Source organism: Cavia porcellus, unplaced genomic scaffold, assembly GCF_034190915.1.
Source record: "Cavia porcellus strain 051 isolate PalLab524CR breed Dunkin Hartley unplaced genomic scaffold, mCavPor4.1 scaffold_7, whole genome shotgun sequence".
NCBI lineage: Eukaryota > Metazoa > Chordata > Mammalia > Rodentia > Caviidae > Cavia > Cavia porcellus.
Window position 1 is genome coordinate 92,830,036 of NW_026947490.1, and position 21,689 is coordinate 92,851,724.

The window sequence follows — 21,689 nt, forward strand, 5'->3', positions numbered from 1 at the left end:
TACCTGTTCTTTCCCCAGGCTTAGTAAATGGTAAGATCATCCACTTAGATCCTCAGGTGTCAAACCTAGGCGTTTTTGTGACTTTGCTATTTCTTGCATAGTGCCTCCAGGAAATTAGTAAGTCTTAACTACCTGTTCAAAACATACATCTCAATGTCAAGTCAGATCGCCATCTTCCTCCTAAATACTCTCATTGCCTCATACATTTGACAGGCTCTCTCACTTTCTGGTTTCTGGAAGGGTTAGCAATGCAGGGTTGCACTCCTGGAAGGCCTTAGCTTTTGACACTATACCTTCACATGACCTCCAGCCCTATGGTGGTAGCAGCCTCCTGCTGGTGCTAATTGTAACTAGAACCAGTTCTATTTGATGACTATCTGATGACTTTTCTTCTACTGTGATGTAATCTGCATGAAAGCACGAATTTATTGCCTATACCAAGTGCTCAATAAATTTATTTTAAAGGAAGAAAGTACTGAAGTGTTTCTCCAAAGCAATAGTTCATTGGGATTGCAGGCAGTTAAACTAGGATAACTAGAGAGAATTCAGAATTTTACAAGGCTCATCAGAAACTTGCAAAGTTTTATGGAGGATTTGAAATAAGTAGAATGAGGTCATCAAAACAAAAATTTAAAAATCAAATCGAAAATAAGTAAATACAAGCAAAGCAAATGACCTGAATATAAAGAAATCACTTTTTGAAGGTCATTTCATTCCATTAATTTGGGTACTAGCTTCAAGTTATTTTTTAAAGTTTATTTTATCTATAAAATACATGTTTTCATTAAATGCATCATTACTTTTATGACCCTTACAATCAATCTCTTTTTCCCTCTTCTAACCATGAGAAACAAATAAAACAGACACAAACATTTATATTGATGAGCTTTAAAAAATACTTGGGAGATGGCTTATGGGAAAAAGAATTAAAGATAGCTTTATGATGAAATCTACATTTAAGACAGAACTTAAATAACTGAAAGATTCAGAGAGTATTTCACAGCTCAGAAAATATCCAATCCAAAGTAAAACGGACCTAGAACAGGGCTTATGTAAAATAAGAACAGATGAGTTAATTAAGGCCTACTTTAAGGCGCCAAACTCTTCAAAAAGAAAACTGCAATCATGGAATTTTTCTTCCTCCTAAAAGCAATAAAACAGAGATTACATCCAAAGGCCAGCTGATCGCGCCTGCTTCACACTCTTGTTCTGTTTGGCTCACACAGAGATTTTTATTTCAGGTTGTTGGGTCTTTTAATTTGAACTTGTTGCCAATATTTAAAAATTAGGAGTTACTCACAAAAAACTGGAGCTCTGACATCTCCTGAGAATCCCCACTGAGAAACAGTCAGCTCCTCTTAATCTGTGGGTGCCCCTTAAACAGAGAGTCACAGAGCAACCCCGTCACCTGCTCACAGGCCATGTGTTCCCTCAGCTTCTCTGGCTTAGGTCTCCAGCTTCATGCACGACGACACACATTTGTGCAACCTGCAGGAAAACATCTCACATCACTTTATATGCTAATTTGAAAGTCTTATAAATTCAAATCAGGTTTATTTCTACTCTTACTTTACACTAAGACAGTTCCTAAGATGGAATTCTATTGTTGCAAATGTCACAGCTATAGCTTACATGTCCAGGTTGGGAAGTGAAGAGGCATAGGAGATCTTCCCATTTTCTCTTTTCCTCCCAAACACAAGGCCTTCTCGGGCCACTCCGGCACGTGTGTAGGGGCTTCGAGTATTAAGCCTTTGCTCTGTACCACCAACGGCCATGCCCAGGATTCTCGAGCTCTTAGTATCTGTTTGCTCTCAAAACACAATTCAGTCTCTGAAGGGCACTAGCTTGTAAAGTTCAAGAGAAGAACTGTTTCATCAGTGGAATGGATTCCATCCAATTATCAAAGCAAAATATACGAAATGCTTCTAACTCTATGCATTACCTACCAAACGCCTTCAATAAAAGGCAATTTGGGGTTTCTCAAATAACTATTTCCTTTTCTACTGGGAAACATTTGCTGATCCCAGTGTTCATTAAAACAAGCCCTTGACATTTAAAACAAGCCTTCTTCAAAGCTGAAGACTAATTCTCAAAACAGCATCATTTATTTTTGCATTAATTGGTAGGTAGTTGACTTTAAAAATTGTCTTTAAACCCACATGGAAATTGAATTTTATAATGGCTTAATGACATTAACACACACAATTTACAGTGCTCACAAAAGCCTTTGTCTCTTGTGGTCCCATTTTTACCACCCCAGATTCTGCAGTTTTAGAATGATAAGCATTATAAAAATGCCCAGGCAGCTAAAGAGATGTTTCCTGAATCCCCATTCTGACGTATGTAGGGAAAGGTGCTGCCAATTAAACATGCATCAGGGCCCACGACTGTTGATTTGTGACTGAGGAGGACATAACTTTCCCTCATTTGAGTTATTTAATTTGGATAACAACCCAGCTGCTGTGTGAAATAACCTGCTTTTCGCCTTCAATGTACAATTCTTCTAACCCCATCATTTGGTGGACTGACTGATGACTGGATGAGTTTGCTTGACTTTTACCATGAATCATTTAAATTACTATTATGTAGAAAGATTTCAATTTGCTTTGGAGAAGCCATTAGATACATTAATTTAAACACTTAAGTTTTGTTTCTCATAGTGTCTGACGTTCTGCACTGGATTTTTCCTTCTTTAGGTAATTAATGTTAATTGTCTTTTTTTTTTTTCTTTCCTAGAGTCCAAAAAAAGAGAGAGAGAGAGAGAGAGAGCAAGTAGAAATTAAATCTTCCCTCTTCGTGAGCAGCCTGAGCAGTAAAATCTGCATTCCTGTAAAACTACACTTGGACTACTCGACTTTCTAGGCTTTAGTCAAATTGGAAGAATCAAACATTGATTACATTTTTAAGGAAACTGCAGCTTTAGTACCCCTCAAGCCTAAAACTCTGTACCCTGTGCACCACATCCAAACATTCATTTGTGATTCACCAAGGGAAGCCTGGGTCACAGTCTTACACCCAGACAGAGAACAGAACAAAGCCTACCCTCAGGCAGATCTAGAAAACACAGAAAAAAGACGCTCAACAGACATGCACCAAGGCAGAGCAACTTTTCTTTGGCAGTCCTGTCTGCCAGGAAGTCCTCACTGGCATTCATTTGTTTTACATCCACAAATTGCTACTCAGATTATTCTATACACCCAGAGAGGTGAGAAGAATGGCACCAAAGAAAGAGTCATTTTTGTCTCCCCCTTATTCATAAAAACATTTATTTATTTTTATTACTATTTTTTTAATTAAGGGAAAAAATCAAAAAAATTAGCAGGATATATTATAGTAACTTTTTGATTTTCTATTAACTTTATTTGAAGCCCTGTATTACTCCCACTATCTTGTTTTGACTGATTAGACTCTGGTCCATTCTGTTTGATAGTATCAAGTTTGAGGGTATAGGCAACTACTTTGAAGGCAATAAGATTCACTATGATGCCCATTCTGGTTTGATTATCTTCTTTTGAAGTCCTGTAATGTTTCCAATGTTTAGGTTTTATTGGTCTTGTTCTATACTGTTGTGTTCAATTTTATTATACCTAATTATATAGGCAACTCTTTTTAAGGAAGCAAGAGGCATTATGGTAACCATTGTTGATCACCTTGTATTCTGTTTTTACATCAAGTACTATGTCCATCCTTTGTTTTGACTGACTGCTTTGTTTAGTCATATTTGGTTTTATTCTCCTCCAAAAAAAAGTAATAAGAACTATGAGAGTAATAAAACCCAAAATGTGTAAATTTTGTTGTAAAAAAGAGAGGAAAAAGAATATTGCTCTAAAGGATACAACTGCAAGTGTGTTTAGGCGTGTTAAGATAGATGACCATATTACTGAGTTTTTGTTGGATCATTGAACACAACTGTTTGCAGCCTCACAGTTTGAATGTCCACTTTGTATGCTTTAATCCTGTACCTTGAACAACTATTTCTAAGATGACAATATGTAATCTATTAACTAGTGATTTCTTACCTTTTTTTTTCTTTGTAATTCTGTATTACTTGTACCCTTATACTGTTTTGGGTTTTTTTTTTTTTCTTTAAATAAAAAAAAAAAAAACGAAAGAGTCATTTTTGGTTTCCTCCCTATGTCCCATAAACTGCCTATGAAAGGATTGGCTGTTAAAGTGTTAGGCCATTCAGGATGGTACCAATAGGCACATAGTAGATATGTATATATGTAAATATGACTTCTGTGACTGGTGCAAACTGAGATGTGCTGTAAATGTAAATCACACACTAGATTTCAAAGACTTTCTGAAATGAAAGAATGAAATATATTTCAGCAATGATCACTTGAATTACTTATACAAATGCTACTCTGTATATATTGGCTTTAATAAAAATCTATTAATAATAAAATTATTTAGTAAAATTAATATCACTTATTTGTTTTCTACTTTTTAATGTGGCTCTTTTAAATGGAGAAAGGATAGTGGTACCTCGATTCATGAATTTAATTTGTCCTACAATTCTGGAAAAGATGCCCATGTTAATGTTCTTGTGGGAAAGATGGCGATTACATTCAATATAGAAGAAAACAAGAACAAAACTTGGCCACATGCTTCTGTTTGTAAATGCATTGTTCACAAACAAAAGCATCTGTGAACCGACACACCACCATAAGTATGTAATGGCACATGCATGCTGTTTTTATCCACTGGTGCTACCGTACAACATGAGAGAACCGTGGCCTTACAGCATCTAGAATCTGAACCTAAGAGAAGATTGGATGAAAGGGTGGTGAGGTAGAGAAGTGCGTGTGATATGCCATCATGAGAGACATAAAGGTGAGGTGCAGGGCTGCAGAACAGTCTGAACGTGCCCCTTAGCCATCGATTCCCACACAAGAGGACCACAGTCAGATTAGCAAGAAGCTTCCTCGGTGTCATCATTTTGCCTAGGACTGAGTTTTAGGACGTCAGAGGAGGCCCAGACTTAAGCAGCCACCCATTAGTGTTGGAGCATAGTGATCTCAAGGCCCACTACAAATACAAAAATTCTAGAATATTCTAGAATATTCTAGAAAAATTCTAGAATATTCATAGTATTTGCATTTACCCTACACATCTCCTTCTGTGCACTTTAAATCATCTCTAGAGTATCTGTAATACCTAAGAAGTATAAATGCCATGTAAATAGATACTGTACTATATTTTAAAAGAAATAATGACAAGAAAAACTGTGCACCTTTCAAATAGATGCAATTTATTTTTCAAATATTTGGATCCATGGTTGGTTGACTCCACATATGTAAAACTCACAGATATGGAGGGAACGTTGTATTCCAGCATGGTATGATTAGAATCCACATGTTTAGCAAAAGCTCATTTGAAATGAGGTTACCAAGCAAGAGTATATTTTCCCCATTTCTGCCTGCTGCTAAGATGATTTTATGTGTTAGGCTATGACATATTTGTTAAGATAAACAGAGAAAACCAACTACCCTAAAATCTCGATGGCTTCAGAAGGCAAAGCCTTATTTCTTCTTCAAGCCTACATGTTTATCCTGGGCGCATGAATCTCTGCCCCATTCCATCTTTATTTTTGCTCCCTAGGACTTCAATGATCAGGCACTGGAGAACCACAGGCTGGCTCTTAAACATCCTCACAAGTGACACACAGCAGTTCTGCTGACATCTCAGGATCCAAGGCAAGTCCCATGACCCACCCACCGCCCAGCCAAGGCAACAGAGCAGAGACTTAATCTGTAGACGGAGTCCAAGGCACAGCAATGGGGCTGAGGAGGGGTATCACCACTGTCCGCAACACTGAACCTCAGGTCTCCTGGGAAGTTTCCTTCCCTGAAAGTCTTGAGCGCCCCCTGTGCCACACATTTTTCTGCTTTCCAAGCACAGCCCCATGCTCTGCGAGCTGTGTTCTCTTCCACACTCATGCTTTCCACCTTGTTTGCAGGACACAAGACCAGGAGCCAACCCAGAAGAGTTTACACAGTGATGACTTGGTAAACTCAAGTGCCGGGCAAGGCTGTAGGAAGCCACTGTTAGCCAGAAGAAGAGCGGCTAGCTGGCAGCTAAAGCAAACACAGGACCCAATGCAGAAATGAAACCACAGGGAGAAACACGGACAAAAACACGAGCTGGAACCACTCTGGTCCCTGCACAGGCCCAGACACCAGCTGCATCCTCAGATACCTGAAAGCCACTCCACTGTTCATTTCTGAGCATAAATGAACTATAAAACCAATACAATATTTTTGCTTCATCTTGTTGGTGTCTTGAGGATCAAATGAGTCCATGTGAGTCACAGCAGTAACATGTAACTGTCATCCGTTCCTACAATATTATTATTATCAAAGCAGCCAAAAAGGTCTGAGTACTTTTCCTGAGATGTAGTTTCAATAATCCACAGGCAACAATTCTTTCACAAAAGTAAATGTTGATAAAATTCTCTGAGATCTGCGAGTCATGAGGCAGCAAGGTGCCACCATTTCTCCAAACTGGCTGTTTGCACAGAACCCAGATTTACCGGGTAATCACCGCAGCGATGGATTTGAACCCAGGAAGGGAGGATGCCTACCCACAGAGCGCGCGGGGCCCAAGTGTTCAGAGGCTGCTGGCAGCTGAAAGACGCTTGGGGTAAGCATTCCAAGCTCACAGAAGTATCTTTACTTCTTAGCATTCTTCTAAATTAGCACTCTTGTGATTTGCCAATCACACATAAAAATTCTTTGGTTTTGCTGCGTTTTCAGAATGGCCTCTAGGTGAATTTATTCCAGGCATCCGTATGCTCAAAACATATGGAAAAGGGAAAAAAGAAATGTTTTGCAAAGTATTCTTAAATTTGACTTCTAAAAGAAATATTTTCTTGTCAGAGTATTTTTCAATGTGTTCTCTTCTTTGCTGAAAGATAAAATCTGTAAAGTTTTTACCCTGCTGATATTGGTGATTAAAGAGGTTGATTTTTACTAATAGTGATGAAGAATAAAAATGCAGTATTTCTTTCTAGGGCCCATGGAGTTAAATACTAAGTCTCTGTTTTTGGTGAATTTGGATTCTAAGTAGAAAACCGATGCTAATTGAGAAATATTTTAAATAGGTAATGATACAGACGAGGAGAAATTTCCGCTTAAGTAACCTTACCCCTTCAATTTGTCTTCCTCCACTTCCAATTAATGCTGTAAGAAATTACTTTCTTATCTGTCACCTTTTCCAAAGTCTTGTCTGCTTCTCCACACTGGACCAACATCATATGTGTTACAGAAACAAAGCCAAAATTCTTGCCAGACCTAGACCCTTAATCTAAGAGGACTATTTTAGAAATATGTATTGCAAAGTCACTTGGATATACCAGAAGTCTTCCGGATACCATCTGACCACCCCAAATGTACATTCATCCCATCTGCCTGCTGTTGATGCTCGCCCCAGAAGCACAAATCTGCTGACAGCTGGTCACAACCCCTGGATCACATTCCTAAAGGTGGGTGATGACCAGCAGACATACGTTGCTGGACAATGGCCTTCATATTTATGATTTTTGGTTGAATCAATTTTTAGAGTCAAAGACCTAAAAGACAGAAGCATATAGATCACTGGACACAATCATTTTAAGAAATAGTAGAACTTAAGTCTGTTCAGAAAGATGAGAGGGAATGCACTAATCACTAACTAGAAGCTACATTCTATTTTTCTGCTTTTGTCTAATTCTCGAGGAGTCCCTGCAGCGTTCATGATGAGAGACACTCATTTTTCCCTCAGGTCACCTGGGACATAAACACAGTGTCATTGCTATCCAATCATGTTTTCCAAATGGGTGCTTTTATTTATTTGTCCAGTAATGTTTTCAGCATTCAAATGTCTTGAGATGCACAGAAGAAATGAGGGCAGAATTTGAGTTACATTCACAAGTCAGTACTTTACACTAAAATGTGGGCTCCATATAAGATCAAACCAACTAGTGTATAGCTGAACCAGGTCAGGTTAGAAGCCAGCCGTAGAGTGGCCACTTGTTCAGAAATAAAGACCCACAGTGTATTCTTTTTATGAATAGATGGAACTAAATAGTTTCAACTGTATGGAAGCGGGTCAAATGTTATGACAATACACTAGGTGCTCTAAACACTTTTGAATAAAAATTCTAAATGATTAGTGTCATCAAAACTCAAGGGATCTTAGACTTATTTTGGGCATTCTTCTTCCTTTTTTTCCAAAAAAAATCCCTGAAATTTAATGAAATGCATTAGGCAAAAAGTATAGGTGCCACAAATCCGGAAGAAAAGATCAGAGAGGTTAAAAGGAACAGCAGAACAGGTTCAAGCAGCAGAACAGCTGAGAAGTGCAGGAAGCCTGGACCCTGCTAGTACTGGAAACTGGGTTCTAAGTTAACCAGCAGGAATTAAAAGAACTGCTATGAATCTACTTCAAACATCAAATCAACCCTGAGTCTGTCCACGTCATTGCTAAAACAAGCTTTCCCTGAAAATGTTAAGAGAGTTGTGCTTCAAAATGCTCACTAATGAAACATCACCCTGTCTCTCTCTCTCTCTGCTCTCTCTGGCTCTGTCTCTCTCTGTCTCTCCCTCTCTCTGTCGCTCTCTCTCTGTCTCTGTTTCTGTGTCTTTCTCTGTCTCTCTCCCTGTCTCTGTCTCTCTCTCTCTGTCGTCTCTCTGTGTCTCTCTCTTCCTCTCGCTCTCTGTCTCTGTCTCTCCCTCTTTCTGTCTCTCTCTCTCTCTCTCTGTTGCTCTGTCTCTCTCTCTCTGTCTCTCTCTGTCTCTCCCTCTCTGTCTTTCTCTCCCTCTCTCTCTCTGTTGCTCTCTGTGTGTCTCTCTCTCTGTCTCTCCGTCTCTCCGTCTCTCCGTCTCTCTCTGTCGCTCTGTCTCTCTCTGTCGCTCTGTCTCTCTCTCTCCCTCTCTGTCTCTCTCTCTCTCCCTCTCTCCCTCTGTCTCTCTCTCTCTCTCTCTGTCTCTCCCTCTCTCTGTCTCTCTCTCTCTCTCCCCCACTCTTCTCCTCCTGTCTCAAACAAGGCTTCACCTGGGGAAACAGGATTTACCTAGATGTGTGCACGTCACATGTGGATAGGAAAGGAATCCTTTCCTCTTTGCTGCTATTTCCTTGCTGCACACCTAATACATCACTTGTCCAGGCTCTCGCATGTTTGGAATACATGCCGGTCGTGGGACAGGCAGGCTGGCACAGTAATTCTTGAGTCTGAAAGAATAAAATCCTCGGCCCGTTTCCCAGAGGACTTGTTTCTTCGACCCTGCTTCTTGGTTATTCAATTAAAGAGGGAGCAGAAAAGCGCCCTGTGCCGCACTTAGTCTTGCCCTCCTCCTGCATCCAGGGAAGCATGGAGATGCCAAGTTTCTGAGCAATTGATTCAGAACCAATTTGCGGCAAACAAATGCTCTCACGCTATCGAGAGTGGAAAGATCTCTCCATGCACTTTTGTCTAGACAGCCTGGACTCCAGGACTGTAATGTGTTTGCTGCCCTCCGGTGATTTATTAAATGCCAGATCCATACAGCACAGGCACTAAAGCTTAAGAAATGGAAAAATAGCTTACCCGGTGGACTTGTAATGACTTATTAAGATTATGTTGGCAGCGAGACTTACACAGTATCAATAAATAATAGTGATCTATCAAATAACTTTGGTCGAAATGGTAATGTTTAGAAATATCCCATTTAAAGTAGGAAAATGTGCCCGCTGGGGATTAGTCGCATGGAAAATATTTCCATGCACTGATGTGGAAGGAGCTGGGGTCCACTACAGCAGGTCCACTTGCAAGGTTAGTAGCTTTTAAATATAAAAAGAAACCCTCAAATAAAAGCGGTTCAAAAGAAAGGCTCAGACCAAGACGCACCCAAGAGAAATGCAACATTTCCCACTAGCTCTGTTTTTCATTTTTATTTCACAAATAGAAAATCAAACGCTCGTTTTTATTCATGTTATTCATATTTTATATTTTCCTTTGATAATCCTATTAAAATAGACTCCTCTTGAATTCTCTAATCAAATGCTAAACACTGGCAGACATTTCAAAGAATCATGACAGAAGGAAGGTAGAGTTGCTTTACATTAAAAAGAAAAATCTTTTTTGACAATGAAAATACTTCTTGACAGATGTTTGTTAAATAAAATTTCCCATATCATCACAGTTCAGGTACATATTTATCAATTAAATTCACCTCCACAGCAAGGTAAAAAATGTTAACTGCTTCTTAGCGAATCCCAAGACATACTATAGCTAGAGAAGGCAGCACCTGATATGGGAACTGACCGCTGCAGTATTTCAACAAGATGGATTATTCATGCAGGCATCAGCTACTACTAATTCCTAATTTATATCACTGTGAAAAGCGGTATTGCTAAGAAAATGATGCTTATTCACTTTCTTGGGAGGCTGTTATTCAGAAATAATCTAAAAGCTCATTAATCTTTAGGGGGGAAAATGTGTTCTTTTAGATCAACTTAGTGCAGCTAAGGCAATTTTCTCAAAAATAATATATGATTGATTTTCCCAAATTGTTCTTTCTACTATTTAAACATTCATTATATTATACCCAAGAACTGTAATGAGATATTTGACAGCGATAAGATGTATATTATTTCTCTGAAGATATGCAAATTTTCTCCCCGAAGCCCAGGAGCGTGCTGCTGGGGCGCCGCTGACCCCTGGTCCCAGGGCCTGTCCTCTGTCACCTCACGCTGGCCTGCCAGTGCCCCGCCCCGAACAGGGCTCAGCTGCCTTTACTGAGGGTGTGCCAGGTGGCTGGCCCAAGGCACTTTGGAAATTGTTTATTCACTCTTCTCAAGGAATCTACGAAGAGGTGACACTCATTTGGGTCATGGAGGCTCATGCCCATAATCCCAGCATTTTGGAAGGCTCAGGCAGGATTTCAAGTTAGAGCCCAGCCTGGCAACTTAGCAAATAGTGCTAAGTGCTAAGTCCCAGATCCTGCCTTAAAAATCAAAAGAAAGAAAAGGCCTGGCGGGGTAGCTCTGGTGAAGGGCCTGGGTTCCCTCCCCAGGACCAAAATCTAACCAAAGTAAATAGCAGGAGAAGTAATTCTCTGAGCAATTAAATGAGATTATAGGGGAAGCGAAGATTCTGGGCTACACTTCAGAGTCTGTACGGCTGCACCCCTCCTTATCTACACAAGAAAGCTGCACCAAAATCTTAACAAAGTTAAATTTGAAATTTGGTATTTTAAATGTAGATGGTGAAAGCAAACATTTGGTTGTATTTTTTCTGCATTTGCCAAAGGTCAGCATTAGGAAACAACTATCTAAATTTAGTTTTTACAACTCAAGAGTTTAAATATAATTTGGATTTAAATTTCTCCATGGGTAGAGGACAGTGACAGAAAACATGTAACTTGTATTCCGTATTTCAGACATTTATTAAGAAAGATTTCAGTAACACATTTTAAAGCAGGAGTCTTTTTCTTTGTATCAAATAATACGAAGAACACAATTTGATCATTTTAAGGTCACATCATAAAAATCAATCTGCCTGATGGAATGTGATGAGAATGTTAGTTATTGGTTGACTAAGCTTGGGTATTTTCTTTCCTAACGGATTTTCTAGAAGCTAGGCCATCCATCAGAATCCTAGAGAGCTGCTGAACGCTGACCTACAGCAGAGCACTGGTGTCACTGTAAAATCTCAGAACATCTGGGGCAATAAGAAAATGCCGTTTAGATCCTCCACAGCAGACCTGTCAGAACACGACATAACGGTGCCTTCAGAATGATTTCCCACACAGCCTGTCCTTCGCCAGAAGCACAGTCAGGCATAAAAGCGGAATAAATTCATTTCCACATGTGCCAACGCTCAACCTATTTACCATCCAGACAAGCCTTCTCCCACCAAAAAACAAAGCTAGAGGCGATGTAGAACACCACAGGAGAGCAGGACAGAGATTCCCAGGAGGAAGGGGAAGGGAAATCTGCAGGTCCCCAGGGGAGTGGGCCTGAAAAAGTGCCATCAGGTAAATACAGTGCATGATCGTCACACAGTCAGGGCACAGTCCCAGGGCAAATTGGTTGTAGACACAAAGAAAACCCAGCAAAACAAAAAGCTCAAGTTTTTAATCCCAGGAAACAAAAGCAAAAAATTGAACGGAATTTTATATACCATGTGACACAACTATGACTCCCTGTGGCTCTCATGGAAACATGAAAAACTGATTAAGCCAAAATGAAAATGTAACTCGCCTTAAAGGCTGTGGTGGGAAGAGCTTGTGTGTGTGCTTAGTGAATAGTTTGGAGATTTTATTTAGCACTAAAATAATTTTATTATAAACTTAAGTAACACAAAGATGATGATAATTAAATAGAAGGGGAAACAGGCGCCCAGAGGACAGCTTGAAGACACACACACCTGGACTGGACAGTAAATATCAGAGGAGACAGACAGACAGACAGAAGACTCGAAGATGCAATTCAGAAAGCTCTCAGGCCAGAGCCCCACAGAGAAACAGAGACATGGGGAAAGAGCCAGCTTTGGAGGAGGCCCGGCTGCAGTTCTGTGCATATTAATTCACTGCCGTATCTGTGGCCCACCAGCAGTTCCGCCTGCGGCTCTCACATTTTTAAAATGTAAATGTGACAGGCAGACAGGCAGTTCCTGCTTTTTGTCACCTCCAATACCATCAATTTGATTTCTTGAAAATCTCTTTACACAGCTCTGATTGACTTTCTGGCTCCTTCATCAGCTCATTTATCAGGCTCAGACGTCAGTTTCTGGGGTGTGCAGGATCCCAGCCACCGTGCTAAACCCCAAAAATCCAGGACTGCCTCGCCTGTGCAGGGGTGCCATCTCGTGGTCACAGGGTGTCACCTCAGCTGGGCTGCACACAGCAGAGATGGGACCTGGAAAAGTCCGAGCCTCCCATTACCTAGGTCCGACTGCGAGACCACGTCTAGGCAGGGTTCCAAATGCAGCCCAGCATCTGCTTTTCAGAGGATCAAACAAGGCAGATGCGGGCATGGAAAGAGTGCTAAAATCAGCAGAGGTCTACCCTTTTGAAATGTTTCACATTTGGGGAAGAAAATATATTTTAGCCATAAGTATCAAAATGTCATCATATCATTAAAGCAAAGGTTTGTAAACAGCTAGCTTCAAATGTCTCACAGGTGCCCCTTCCCTTAGTTATCTTACATGTTTCCCTTTCTTCTGTTTCTCTGCATACACTTAATTCAGTCTTTTTATAGTTAAAGAAAAAAATAGGAAAAGGGTAAAAATAATACATAATTTCAAAAAAAATAAACACTAAGAAATCACTAGTTGATAATTACATATTGTCTTCTTAGAAATAGTTGTTCAAGTTACAAAAGTAAAGCCTACAAAGTGGACATTCAAACAGTGAGACTGCAAACAGTTGGGTTCAACTATCCAACAAAAACCTAGTAATATGTTATCAATCTTATACACTTAAATATACATGCAGTTACATCCTTTAGAGCACTTTCTATTTCTCTCTTTTTACAATAGCAATTACACATTTGGGTTTTATTCCTCCTACATTTCTTATTACTTTTTACACTCGAAATATAATGTGATATTTATAAATATGATCCTTATTTATTTCACTCATGAGGATAGCCTTAAGTTGTCTGCATTTGCCTATGAAAGCCTCCAGATCATCCTTTTATAGCTGATTAATATTCCATTGTATAAAAATACCACATCTTTTTTACCCACTCTGCGGTTGATGGGCACCATGGTTGTTTCCAAGATTTAGCTATTACAAATTGTGCTGCTATGAACATGGGTGCACATATATCACTGTGATATGACCTTTTCAGTTTTTCTGGGAAAATACCCAGGAGGGGAAGAGCTGGGTTGAGTGTAACTTCAATCCTAGGCTTCTGAGAATTCTCCACACTGATTTCCACAGTGGTTGCACCAGTCTGCACCCCCACCAACAGTGGAGCAGTGTGCCTTTTTCCCCCGCAGCCTCGCAAACATTCGTTATCAGTTGATTTCTTGAGGGCAGCCATTCTTTCCAGAGTGAGATGAAATCTCAATACCGTTTTAATTTGCATTTCTCCAGTGACCAGTGATGGTGAACATTTCTTCATGTATTTATTTGCCATTTGTATATCTTCATCTGAGAACTGTGCATTCATCTCAGATGCCCATTTTTGGAGAGGGTCTTTGAAGTTGGGGGCTTGAAGTTTTTCAGTTCTTTATGTATTCTGTATATAAGTCCTTTGTCTGAGAGTTTGCTGGATATAATTCTTTCCCTTTCTGTGGGTTTTCTTTTCACTCTGTTGGTGATTTCTTTTAAAGTGCAGAAACTTTTCAATAATATGTGATCCCAGTTGTTGATTCTTTGAAGTGTTTCCCATGCAGTTTGTGTTTTGTTCATGAATTCTCTGCCTACCCCTGTGTCTCCAAGACATCTACCTACCTTGTCCTCCAGTAGATTTAGTGTTTCTGTTTTAATATTTAGGGCTTTGATCCATTTAGACTTTACTTTTGTGCATGGTGATAGGCATGGATCTAGTTACAATCTTGGGCATGTGGAGAGCCAGTTTTTCCCAACACTATTTATTAAAGAGGCTATCCTTCTTCCAGTGAACATGTTTAGCCCCTTTGTCAAATATCAGGTGGCCTAGTGTCTTTGTAGTTGTACTTGTATGTTCTAATCAGTAGCATTGATCCTCAGGTCTATTTCTTTGCCAGACCATGCTGATTTTATTATTGTGGCTTTGTAGTATAATTTCAAGTCAGGAATTGAGATGCCTCCTGCCTTGCCTTTGTTGCCCAGAATTTCCTTTGCTGTTCTAGGTTTCTTCTGTGTACAAATGAATTTTAGGAGTGTTTTCTCTAGATCTGTGAGGTATGTTAATGGTATTTTGATTGAAGCACAAAAAGGCGTCCATCATTCAAAGTTATCTCTTGGTCTCAGAATGTCCCAAATCCTTAGCATATTTTGGTTTGGTTTAGTTCCATTTCATTTGCTTTGTTTTGAGACAAGTTTGCACTATGTAGTCCAGGCTGGCTTAGAACTAGCAGTGATTCTTCTGTCTCAGACTCCCAAGTGCTGGGATTTCTGCTGTGCACCACAAAGCCCAGCTATTTACGATTATTTATGTGAAATGTCTTATCTCCCTTGCTGGGGTTTAAGCTTCATCAAGATGAATTCACTTCTGGTTTGTGTGTTGAAAGTCCCAGCTGCTGATTACTAAACACCATTCTAGCATCAAGAATTCAAAGAGCCCTATCAGAATCCATGGCAGCCTGTGGATTTCCTTGTCATTAATATTAAGCACACATTTGCAGATAGGTGCTTGTACTCAGGGATTTCAGTGGTCCTCCGAAGCCCATTGACATGCTGCTCAGATGAAAAAAAAACAAACCACCCTAATCTAAAATAAACTTTTGGAAGGCCATCTAGTCTGTAGGTACCTGTGTGGGCAGAACAGGTGCGTGTGGAGACGACAGGCACAGCTTATGAGAACCGGCCGCCTTTACATCGCCACCAGTGAAATCTGCTTATTGAGATTAGGAAAAGACGCAGTGAAAGTTCCTGGAACCTGTGGAAATGAATGAAATGTAGAAATACTCCGTTCAAGGGGACAGACGCACCCAAGATTCTTCCTCCTGTCAGGCTCCCGAGGAGCACTGTCCTATCCCAGCCGTGGCCTTCAGAGAGCCCTGGCATCCTAGTTTTCTGACATACATACAAAAACCAAGAGCTTTTTGCTGTACCAGATGGAAACTGTCAATCTCTGTCTCTCTGTCATACACACATATATGTCTCACAGTATGTTTTACAAACATTTCATTAGAAGTTAGGCAAATAAAGTTTTAAAGCATTTACAGGAAAAACAGCCACAAACCACATTGAGTGGTTCTTCAAAAGAAGACACTTGAGGGAACATAATGCGTCTCCAGGGTTTTGTGCTGAGTTCTTACCCCAGGGCTTCTCCATCCTTGGATTCCTGACACTGTTTGCTCAAAAACTCTTTGGGGTGAGGACTGCCCAGTGTGTTTCAGGGTCTTCAGAAGAAGCCTCCTTGGCCTGATCCTCCTAGCTGCCAGGGGCACGCTCTTCCTCCAGTTATGACAAACAAAGCTGTTTCCCAGCATTGTCCCGAACTCTGGGGGCAAACCTGACACTGTGTTACAAGCGCACTTCATGTCCACCAGATAGACTGAAGCAATGCCCTTATTTTTCCTGGGATCTTTCCTGTTCCCACTCTTAACCTTAAATGCTCATGCATCTCTGCCTGTTCTCAGTGCGCTGTCTGATGCTTTGGCCTTGGCATTTCAAACCAGGGCTTGCCCCTGGCTTCTCCTTTATCTAGGAATGAGAGCCCTCTGGGCAGGGTAGATCACTGTCTTCTCTCCAGAACCCCAGGCCCTTCCTCTTCTTCCCTTGACGTCACAGAGCCAAGCAGTGATGCCCCTTCTCCAGCGCCCCAAACTGTCTTCTGAGACCTCAGCCCTGGGACCCCCACCCCTGGCCAAGAGCTCCACCCCAGGACAGGAATTCTGACAAGAGCCAGCTGAAATGCAGATCTCCACTTACCAAGGAAGAGAGGAAGCTGTTTTCTGTGTATTCCTGGGGACCTCAGAGGCGGACAAGCTGATGCAGCAGCCTCTCACCAATGCCTGCAGAGAACCTGGATCGGAGGCTCTCAGGAACCCCAAAAGGCTCCCCTCTCCAAACACCCGAAGTCCAACCACCGCTCCTCAGTGGGCCCCAGCCACCTTCTGCATCTCCATCCATCACACTACACAAACGTTTTGGGGCCACAGGGACAAGGCACCTGCTCTCCAAGGAGTCCCAACGACATGGCACACGGCTCCCCGTGGTTATTTTTATCTACCGTGCAACTTTCGTGTGTATCAGACACTTTAGCTGTTGTTTACAGTAAACATATTCCATGCTGCCACATCACTGCTGCTCAGTGCCTTACTCACCCAGATTCTAGAAGACAGATGTTCCTATTCTTCTCCGACTCCCCAACGCCCGCCTTCCTGGAAATGTCCCCCCTGTCGTCTCCTAACTGTATCTGCTTCCGGGGCTACATCAATTGAAGGAACAATAATTTCTGCTTCTTTTTTCATAGACGTATCTTCAGGTGTCCATAAAGCAGCATCCTGAAACACAGTTAATTTCATCAGAATACCTAAAAAGGATTTTCCTCCAAGTTGTCTAACAAACAAGGCCTTCAAGTCAACAATGCTCTCTATTTTATTGTGGGCAGAAAATACACAGAACTGATAGTTGAAGTTTAAAAGAATGAAAGATGGCTGGGATTTAGCTCAGTGGCATAAGCGCTGACCTGGCAGGCACAAGGTCACGAGTTCGATCTCCGCTACCAAAGAATGAAAGATCTTCTCAGCCACCAGAATTACGAATAATGAAAAAGACTGGCCTAAGAATGAGAAGGCTCCAGTAGTTATTTAAGGAGAAAGATGACAAATGTTGGGGTGGGAGAGCTGAGATTCCGGGGTTGAGCAGAATGTGGACCGGACGTGACTTCTTAAATCCTTTGGGGTCTACAATCTCATAGAACTTCTCTTTGGCCACCAGTGAATGTCCATCATAATCTAGGATGAACAACTCACTTACAGTGGAAGGCTCATCCCCCAAATGGGGTTCTTACTATAGTTTAAGATATCGTTTTTGCCAATAGAAGTAGGTCGAATTTTAAAATGATTTCTTTTGTACTACAGTTGGACGGTTGTAGGAAACTTACATAAGAGGCCATATTTTCTCCACTTTCAAATCCTTTCCTCCAAAAGGCTACAGACTTTTTTTCATGACCATCACTAACGCAGCTGAGTGCCGGCTCCTCCTGACACTTCACTGACTTACCGAAGAAATGTCCATAAGGGACTCTCAGGCAGAGCTCCGTGAGTTTAGGACACTGGAGAACATCAATTCTGTTTCAGAATTTCTAATTTTTAAGGTCCTTTTTGCAACAAATTAAAAGATTCAGCTTTTACAAATATTGTCCCCACTACGTCCCTCTTTTGGTTCTGTCCTATAAATCTGCTTGTCCTCAGGGCCATGGGAACATCTATGGTAGGATGAACATAGTGTCACATGCAAGAAAGCACGAAGATTAGCACCACAAGAGATCTCGCTACATATAATTGCATTATGTAGGACAATTCTAATGGCAGAAGACTGTCATCCATAGAACGATTTGGTCCCTTGGGGGTGGTTAAAGACATGTCTTTAAATAATTTCGTGAAAAGATTTGGGAAAGGCGAAGACAAACTGGGGTGGCATCAGCCTGTTAGTAAACAATGTAGGTCCAATCAGAAACAAACGGGAAAGCTGCAGGTGGCCACCTTCCAAGTGTTAGAAATTATTGGTGCGTGTTTTTAAAACCATGAACTACATTTTGCAAATGAAGATCCTGCTTATATAATTAATAAGGTTTTTATTCAGTTATATGCAGCCCTGTGCCAGACCTTTAAGCACTGGATATTTCTCATCTTATTGTGGGGCCACAGAAGGACGGGTGTTAAGCTGATTAAATGCTCTGTAGAATTTAGTATTTTTTTATCTGTCCTTCTCTGGCCTTCAGTTTACTCAGGGTTTTTTTCCTCTTCTCAATAGTTTAATTACATGTGAAAAGAATCCAAATAGCACACTTGTGTTATAGCATATTAGAATTAAATGAAGGGAAAAACTTTCATTATGCGGTTTTATTGTTCTTCATTTGAACATTCATTTGACAATACCGACTCAAGCTGCTGTGTGTTCTTAAGCTCTGAGTACTTTATATCCCACAGCTCCATCCAAGAAGCTACATAATTAAAAGAGATGCATAGCTTTTTTTCTAATGCCCTGCAGAGATAGCATCATTTTGACAGGTCCTATTTTCACCATTGTGAAGCAATCTTCTATGAACAATGAGACTTTTCTTTATGAATGAACCAATTGTTAGCATTCTAGTACCTAATTAGAGTATATGTGTTACAAACACATTAAAACTAAATGAAAATCATTATATTTGCATATAAATCCATTATATGCAAATTTAATCATTAAAAAATAAAAGCAAATCTAACCTAATGCACGGTTCCAGCATGGAATTATTTCACTTTATTAAAACATGCAAACCAGTTTAACTCATAGAAGGGTTCAGCTAAAGAATTTAGACACTCAAAGAACCAGTTTTCCACCATCAATGGAAACCTGACTCTGAGTAAGATTAGAAGAGGAAACAAGTGTAAAGGAAAGGACATCAGAGAGTCGCACAGAGACTGGAAATATCCTTCCCTGTTCTGAAACCGGCTTGCCCTTGTGACACTGCTCCCAAGGAAGGCTTTTCTAGCATAAGTAAATTTAGCGTTATTTCTGGAACAAGTAGCCTTTCTTCATAAATGTCACACTGAGCTGGGCTGATTTAGCTTCCTGCCTTCTTCACGCCAGCCTTAGCAAGTTTCAGAATATATGGCCATTCAAAGTAAGCTGTATTGCAAGCTTTTCTCGTTTGTTTTCACCATCCAAAAGTTAGAAGAACTCACAACACCCGTGTTCCTCAGGGTACAAGGGCAAAGGCAGGTTCACTGGTCACCAGCGTGTTTGTGATGCAGAATATATGCAAATTCCCAATCACGAAATTAGGCTAGAGCTTACACACTGAAAGATTTTCACTAAAGTTGAAAATGAGTGAATCACACAGTTAGTTCTCTGAGGGAAGAATTAAAAGAGTAAGGGTCACATATAATCAAAGCCTCCAGATCACTGCATTTCTTGAAGATTTTAAGTATATTACTTGAATAAAAATTCTAATTTTTCCTGTCATACCTACTAGTAAAGAAAAGAGGCTAGTTAGTATAAAGGTCACTAACAAAGCAAATAGTTTCATTTATTTTTAAGTTTTCCTTCTTGACTTGATTATTATGTATGTCTCTCCTGGATGTTACCTCTCTCTTTAATATATCTGTGCAATGCCAACTTCTTTTTCACAAAGAATCTGGCTGATGTCGTTCATGACATTCTGTGGTGGAGATTTATTCCCTGACCTTATACTTTAAAAGGACAACCTGAAATACTCAAGAAATTGTGGGCCTTAGTAGATTATACTATGAATTATTTCTCTTCCTGAAGGGAAGTATTACCAACCAAAAGCAGAGGCCAAGAGACAGCCTCTCCTGATTGTCAGTATCCTTGCAGAAGGGCCATTTGAGCTGTAGAATTCAATTTGAGGTCAAGATGGCGGCCCTGATACAGTTACAGCTTTGGCAACTTCCATTCATTTTTGAAACCTGTGATACATCAGAAGACACTGAATCTAAAAATCATCGCCATGTAAAATTAACAACTGGCACTGAATATCACAGTGTGCACACACTGAAGGGTGTTTTAAAAATATTGCTTAGTTATTTTCACATTACTGGGACGTAATACCAGACACCTATGTCTCTAAGAAGGAAAAGTTGACTTTAGCACAGTTTGCAGAGGTTTAAGTCCATTGTCAAGACAGCAGGGCAGTGGGACAGAGGGGTATAGCAGAGGAGAAACAGTCATGGCACAGCGATGGGACGCAGAGACACCAAACGTGGGGGGAGAGAGACCTTTCCAGGCGACACTCGTGGTGATCCACCTCCTCCGGTCAGGCTTCATCTCCCAACATCACAGTTAGCTGTAAATTCAGCTGTGAAATAATTCACTCATGACTGTCACAGCCCAGCGATCCAATCATCTCTCAGAGAAACCCCACCTATGAGCACACGAGGTATTAGGGGAACATCTAGGTGTAAACTATAACGATTACAAAGAGAACCCTCCCCCAAAAGTTTCCAAACTACACTCAAACTGGATTTTCAAGACTTACATCATGTTTAAAATGTTTTCACATCCTAATTTCATTTTTATTTATATGCCTTCTTATTTACATACAACATGGATTAAAGGTACACTTACCACCAGCTGATGGACTAAGGCTAATCATGTTTATTTTTAATTTCTTAACTATGTACTGCTTTGTGACGATTAATTAGTGTCAACATAAAAATTGTACCATTTCATTTCCTTGATATGATGTCTTATAACGATTATTCAACACCTACTGTAAGTACATTCTGTTTGCCACATACTAGAGGACTGAGCTCTGAAAAGCAAAGTTCTTAAAACTCTCAGGCAATCTGGGCATGGCAGTGCACACCTGTAACCCCAGCACTGAGGCAGAGGCAGAAGGATCATTGTGAGTTTGAGGCCAGCTTAGGCTACAAAGTGAGCACAAGGCCAGCCCAAACTGCAGAGTGAAACCCTGTCTCAAAAAAACTCTCAAGCAAACACAGTCAGTGCTCAGCATTAAAATGGGTATTTCATCTAAATACTCAACCCTCAATCAGTCTATGTCACCGTTCTTAATCTCACTTCCCACAAGAGCAGCCTGAACATTTCTGTACTTTGAAGAGAACACTCAGAAAGAGAAATCACCCACCATCTTTTGCAATGTGTGGTCCTCAGTACTCCTCCCATTGCTCTAGAAATCCTCACCCAGGTTGACCAAAAGGCAGCTGGTCAACCCGAACAAGCTGCGGATACCCATACCTCTCTCTGTCCTGGCCTCCTGCTTCAGACCTACATACCCAACTGCTTCCTGCTGTCCCACAGAAAGCTTACCCTATGTTCTAAAATGTCCTGACAAGTTAACCCAACATCCCAGCTCCCCTCCAAAAGAAGTTATAT

At 40.6% G+C, this 21,689-nt stretch overlaps 1 long non-coding RNA gene across 1 annotated transcript in view; it reads right to left on the bottom strand.

The window, feature by feature from the left end:
* Window positions 1–1,008: 1,008 nt before the first annotated feature.
* The window catches only part of LOC134477057 (uncharacterized), an 88,630-nt gene continuing 67,949 nt past the window's right edge, over window positions 1,009–21,689 (bottom strand). Inside the window, exons 3-4 of the long non-coding RNA XR_010048962.1 lie at window positions 16,949–17,128; window positions 1,009–1,488 (exon numbers count right to left, since the gene is read on the bottom strand). This is a non-coding gene — a long non-coding RNA (uncharacterized LOC134477057). The remainder of the gene's footprint in view (window positions 1,489–16,948; window positions 17,129–21,689) is intronic.